This window comes from Galeopterus variegatus, unplaced genomic scaffold (assembly GCF_000696425.1).
Source record: "Galeopterus variegatus unplaced genomic scaffold, G_variegatus-3.0.2 Scaffold1626, whole genome shotgun sequence".
In the NCBI taxonomy this organism is placed as follows: Eukaryota; Metazoa; Chordata; class Mammalia; order Dermoptera; family Cynocephalidae; genus Galeopterus; species Galeopterus variegatus.
Genome location: NW_007727737.1, coordinates 285086 through 292475, shown reverse-complemented (window position 1 = coordinate 292475; position 7390 = coordinate 285086).

The following is a 7390-nucleotide window of genomic DNA, read 5'->3' as shown; positions in this document are numbered from 1 at the left end:
TCCAGCAATCTCAGAATATTCATTTTTCTCATCAGATCATGGAATATTCTCCAGGATAGATCACATATTAGATCACAAATCAAGTCTAAACAAATTCAAAAATATTGGATTTATTCCATGTATTTTTTCAGATCACCATGGATTAAAATTAGAAATCAATAACACACAAAACTCTGGATACTATACAAATACATGGAAATTAAACAACATCCTACTTAATGACATATGGGTCCAAGAAGAAATTAAACAGGAAATCAAAAAATTTCTTAAATAATGAAACTAATGACACATCATAACAAAACCTGTGGGATACTACAAAAGCAGTACTAAGGGGGAAATTTATCACATTAAATGCTTGTTTCAGAAGAATGGAAACATGGCAAGTGAAAAATCTAACACTTCACTTTAAAGAAGTAGAAAAACAAGAATAATCAAAACCCACAGTTGGTAGATGGAAAGAAATAATTAAGAACAGAGCAGAACTAAATTCAATAGAAAACTGAAAGATGACACAAAAGATCAATGAACCAAAAAGTTGGTGTTTTGAAAAGATAAATAAAATTAACAAACCTTTAGCAAGGCTAACCAAGAAGAGAGAAGGCCCAAATAACAAAAATTAGAAATGAAAAAGGTGATATTACAACTGATATCACAGAAATATAAAGAAACATTAGAGACTACCATAAACAACTACACACCAACAAATTTGAAAATCTGGAAGAAATAGATAAATTTCTGGACAGATATAGACTACCAAAACTGAGCCAAGAAGATATAGAAAATCTGAACAGACCAATAACAATAAAAGAGTATGAAGCTGTTACCAGAATTCTCCTAACAAAGAAATGTCCGGGACTGGATGGGTTCACTGTAGAGTTCTACCAAACTTTCAAAGTGGAATTGGTACCAATTCNCCAGAAGAGGAGGAAAAGGAAATGGCATTGAAAACATATTCAACAAAATAATGGCAGAAAATTTCCCAGGTATAGTCACAGATCTTCAGATTCAGGAGGCCCAAAGATCCCCAAACGTACTCAACCCAAAAATTTCTACTCCAAGACATGTTATATTCAAACTGGCAAAACACATTGACAAAGAGAGAATCTTAAAAGCTGCAAGAGAGAAGCCTCAAGTCACCTATAAGGGAGCCCCAATCAGACTAACATCAGACTTTTCATCAGAAACCCTAAAAGCCAGAAAAGAATAGGATGATATATTCAAAATACTAAATGACAAAAATTGCCAGCCGAGAATACTTTAGCCACGAAGACCATCCTTCTGAAATGAAGAACAGACAAACAAAAACAGTGGGAGTTCACTACCATGCAAAAAGCCTTACAAGAAATTCTCGAGGAAGTAATTCTCGAGGAAGTACCTGAAAAACAACCATCACTGCCAGGAATACTCAAGAAAGAACAAAACCACCAGTAAAATTAAAATGCTCACAATAAAGAGAAAAATAGTTTATCTACCACTCCAAGAAACCAACAAACACAGAAGATAAACAGAAAATCAGAAAGAGAGACCAAAAGATACTTAAGACAGCTAAACAAAAATCAATAAAATGCTATGAGTAAATCAAAAACTTTAAATAATAACTCTAAATGTGAAAGGAATAAACTCCCCACTCAAAAGACACAGACCAACTGACTGGATTAAAGAGACGGACCTGACAATACACTTCCTTTCAAAGATTCACCTCACCTGTAAAGACACGCATAGACTAAGAGTAAAAGGATGGAAAAAATATACCATGCAAATAGGAGTGAAAAGCAAGCTGGAGCAGCTATTCTTATATCAGATAAAATAGACTTTAAACCAAAAACCATAAAAAGAGATAAAGAAGGACACTATATAATGATAAAAGGATCATCTATCAAGAAGACATAACAATCATAAATATATATGCACCCAACGTCAGAGCAGCCAGATTTATAAAGCAAACACTATTAGACCTAAAGAATGAGATAGACACTAATACCATAAAAGCTGGGGACCTGAACACCCCACTCTCAACATTGTACAGATCACATAGGCAAAAAACCAATAGAAAAACACAAGATCTAAACAACACTTTAGACCAATTGGACTTGGCAGATATCTACAGAACATTCCATCCAGCAATCTCAGAATATTCATTTTTCTCATCAGAACATGGAATATTCTCCAGGATAGATCACATATTAGATCACAAATCAAGTCTAAACAAATTCAAAAATATTGGATTTATTCCATGTATTTTTTCAGATCATCATGGATTAAAATTAGAAATCAATAACACACAAAACTCTGGATACTATACAAATACATGGAAATTAAACAACATCCTACTTAATGACATATGGGTCCAAGAAGAAATTAAACAGGAAATCAAAAAATTTCTTAAATAATGAAACTAATGACACATCATAACAAAACCTGTGGGATACTACAAAAGCAGTACTAAGGGGGAAATTTATCACATTAAATGCTTGTTTCAGAAGAATGGAAACATAGCAAGTGAAAAATCTAACACTTCACTTTAAAGAAGTAGAAAAACAAGAATAATCAAAACCCAAAGTTGGTAGATGGAAAGAAATAATTAAGAGCAGAGCAGAACTAAATTCAATAGAAAACTGAAAGATGACACAAAAGATCAATGAAACAAAAAGTTGGTGTTTTGAAAAGATAAATAAAATTAACAAACCTTTAGCAAGGCTAACCAAGAAGAGAGAAGGCCCAAATAACAAAAATTAGAAATGAAAAAGGTGATATTACAACTGATATCACAGAAATATAAAGAAACATTAGAGACTACCATAAACAACTACACACCAACAAATTTGAAAATCTGGAAGAAATAGATAAATTTCTGGACAGATATAGACTACCAAAACTGAGCCAAGAAGATATAGAAAATCTGAACAGACCAATAACAATAAAAGAGTATGAAGCTGTTACCAGAATTCTCCTAACAAAGAAATGTCCGGGACTGGATGGGTTCACTGTAGAGTTCTACCAAACTTTCAAAGTGGAATTGGTACCAATTCTCTGCAAACTATTCCAAAAGATTGAAACAAAGGCCATTTTCCAGAACTCATTCTATGAGGCAAACATCACCCTGATACCAAAACCAGACAAAGATATATCAAAAATAGAAAACTACAGGCAAATATCCTTGATAATTATTGGCACTAAAATCCCCAATAAAGTACTAGCTAACAGAATACAGCAACATATACACAAAAGTATACGCTGTGATCAAGTAAGATTCATCCTAGGGATGCAAGGTTGGTTCAACATATGCAAATCAATAAATGTGATACACCACATCAATAAAATCAAAGACAAAACCATATGATCATCTCTAAAGATGCTGAAAAAGCATTTGACAAAATTCAACATTCATTTATGATAATGACTCTCTACAAGTTAGGTATAGATGGAAAGTATCTCAACACAATTAAATCCATATATGATAAGCCCACTGCCAATATCATCCTGAATGGGTAAAAGCTTGAAGCCTTTCCCTTAAGAACAGGAACTAGACAAGGATGCCCACTCTCACCACTCCTATTCAACATAGTGTTGGAAGTACTAGCCAGAGCAATCAGAGAAGAGAAGGAAATAAAGGGCATCCAGTTTGGAAAAGATGAAGTCAAACTGTCCCTGTTTGTGGATGATATGATCCTATATATTGAACAACCTAAAGCCTCTACAAAAAAACTCTTAGAGCTGATAAATGATTTCAGCAAAGTTGCAGGATACAAAATCAACACACAAAAATCAGTAGCATTTCTATACTCTAACAGTGAACATGCAGAAAAAGAAATCAAGAAAGCTAGCCAATTTACAATAGGCACCAAAAAAATAAAATACTTTGGGATAAAGTTAACCAAGGATGTGAAAAATCTCTACAGTGAGAACTACAAACCACTGTTGAGAGAAATTAAAGAGGATACAAGAAGATGGAAAGATATCCCATGCTCCTGGATTGGAATAATTAATATTGTGAAAACATCCATATTACCCAAAGTGATCTACAGATTCAATGCAATCCACATCAAAATTCCAATGACATTTTTCTCAGAAATGGAAAAAACTGTCCAGACATTTATATGGAATAACAAAAGATCATGAATAGCCAAAGCAATCCTGAGCAATAATAATAATAATAATAATACAGCTGAAGGCATAACACTTCCTAACTTTAAACTATACTACAAAGCTGTAATAACCAAAACAGCATGGTACTGGCATAAAAACAAACACAAAGATCAATGAAATAGAATAGGGAACCCAGAAATCAACCCACAAACCTACAGCCATCTGACACTTGACCAAGGCACCAAGTCTACACAATGGGGAAAAGATTGCTTGTTGAGCAAATGGTGCTGGGAAAACTGGATATTCTTATGTAGGAGAATGAAACTAAACCTGTACTTTTCACCATATACCAAAATCAACTCAAAATGGATTAAAGAATTAAACATACACCCTGAAATAATAAAACTCCTTAAAGAAAACATAGCAGAAACACTCCAGGGTTAGGAGTTTGTACAGACTTCATGAATATGACCCTAAAAGCACAGGCAAACGAGAAAAATAAACAAGTGGTATTATATCAAACTAAAAAGCTTCTAGACAGCAAAAGAAACAATCAACTGAGTGAAAAAACAACCAACAAGTGGGAGAAAATATTTGCAAAATATACATTTGACAAAGGATTAATATCCAGAATATACAAGGAACTCAAACAACTTTGCAGCAAAAAAACCAAGTAAGCCAGTCAAAAAATGGGCAAAGGAACTGAATAGGCATTTCTCAAAGGAAGATATATGAATGGCCAACAGACGCATGAAAAAATGCTCAACATCACTCAGCTTTTGAGAAATGTAAATAAACCACTTTGAGATACCATCTCAGTCTAGTTAGCATGGCTAATATCCAAAAACTGAGAATGATAAATTCTGGTGAGGTTGAGGAGAAAAAGGAACTCTCATACACTGTTGGTGGGACTGCAGAATTGTGCAGCCTTTAAAGAAAATGGTATGGAGGTTCCTCAAAGAATTACAGATAGATCTACCATATGACCCAGCTATTACTGCCAGGAATATACCCAGAGGAATGGAAACCATCATGCCAAAGGGATACCTGTACTCCCATGCTTATTGCAGCACTATTTACAATAACTAAGAGTTGGGATGAACCCAAATGTCCATCACCAGATGAGTGGATAAGAAAAATGTGGTATATCTACACAATGGAATACTGCTCTGCTATGGAAAAGAATTAAATACTACCATTTGCAACAACATGGATGGACTTAGAGAAAATTATATTAAGTGAAACAAGTCAGGCACAGAAAGAGAAATAAGTTCTCTCTTATTTGTGAGAGCTAAAAATAAATAGAAAAAGAAATATACAAACAAATAAGGGATGTGGTGGGGGAAGAAGACACAACAATCACAACAATTCCTTGAACTTGTTAAGACACATGAGCAGATATGATGTAGTTGTGGGAAGAGGGGAGAGACGGAGGTGAGGAAGAGCAACAGGTAAAGGGACTCGAAAATTAACTACAATGTACATTGAGAAGTTAAAATTTAAAAAAAGCAAAAACAAACAAAATAAATAAAAATGTGTACAATTCAGTGGCTTTTTAGTATATTCACGAAATAGTGCAACCACTGCCACTGTCTAGTTCCAGAACATTTTCATGACCCTCAGAAGAAATCCCATGTCTGTCAGCGGCTGTTCCTCATCCCCCCTCTCCCGAGCTCCCTGCATCTGCTAATCTACTTTCTGTCTCTATAGATTTGCCTGTTCTGGACATTTCATATAAATAGCATTATGCAATACATGACCTTTTGTGTAAACTTTATTAATTTTCTGAATAAGCTTTTTTCTGTCAAAAATAAACAAACAATAAATAAATAAACATTATAGGAAAAATTGAAATTGTAGAGAAACAGAGAGGAAAATAAATATCACCTATATTCCTACTACTCAGGGAAAACTGCTGTGTTTACATTAGAAGTTTTTTTCTCTCTCAGCATATAGAAATACAAAATATTTCATATATTTATTATTAAACAAAATGTAATCTTATTGTATATATGACGGTACTTCAAAAAGTTCATGGACAGATTTGTATTATTTTTTAATTTTATCTTTCCATGAACTTTTTGAAGTACCCTTATACTATTTTTAACTGGCAGCAATAATGGTTTGAGGATATTTTATATCCATAAATCTTCTTCAGTATTATTTTTTAATGGTATCACAGCATTTCATTAGGTAGGAGAATCATTTATTTAGCTAAATCCTTAATTTTGTACAATTAAGTGGATTCTGACTTTTTACTACTAGAACTATCTCTTTCATAAATATTTTTGTGGTTATGTCTTTCACATCCAAGATAATTCCTTTAAAATCTTTCCTCCCTCCCCAAAAGTGGTTGTCTGAAAGGAAAGATATGAATTATTTTAAGTTTTTGATAAGTATTGATAAAATACCCTCCAAAGGTTAAATAAACCAGATTACACTATTATCAGCAGAATTTCTGGTAATATAGTTTCCAAAATTTTCCCCAGAAATTCATTTGAATTTCAATTTCAGTTATAATATATTTTCAAGTGTGGAAATTTAATCAAAATTATGAAAATTGGGAACAAACTTAGAAAAATCATTTCTATATTAGTATTTTTAAAGTTTTGAATCATTAAATACTGACTATAGCATTAATATTTCAATGGCATATTATCCTTTTAAAAATAATTTTATCAAATCCCTTTAATTATGTGAAATGAGCAGGTGAGGTATTCCCCTTTCCAGAGGAAGAAATTGAAATTATGTTGGAAAAGCAAAACAACACACATGTAATTGATAGTTATTTTCAGTACATATTTATGTAATTATACAAGGTGAAAACATTTAGGAAATTAGCTCAAAGTTTGAATATGGGATCAAACAGAATAGTATAAATATATCTCTAACAAGTTTCCACAGCACCCTACGTTTCCCCATCACAGCCTTTATTCCACCATCTTATAATTAGTTACCTCATTGTTTGTTTTACAAATAGGCCATAAATTCCACAAAACCATCGCCATCCCGAATTTGCTCAATATTTTAACTCTAGTGTCCACCACAGTAGTGAGTGTTTAACAATCTCTAGTCCAATGCATTTTTAAAAGATAAAAAAATAAAATATGTTATATAGAAATAGTCATGTTACCTAGAAATCCTGCTTTGTGCCAATACTGGAAATTTGTTTCCATTTATAAAAATCATCTTTAATATCTAATTCATCATTGGGGTTTACTATTAGCCAAATACCATTTTAAGTTTTTTTTTTTTGTCTTTTGTCTTTTTCCATGTCCGGCAACGGATTGCAACCCTCAGTGTT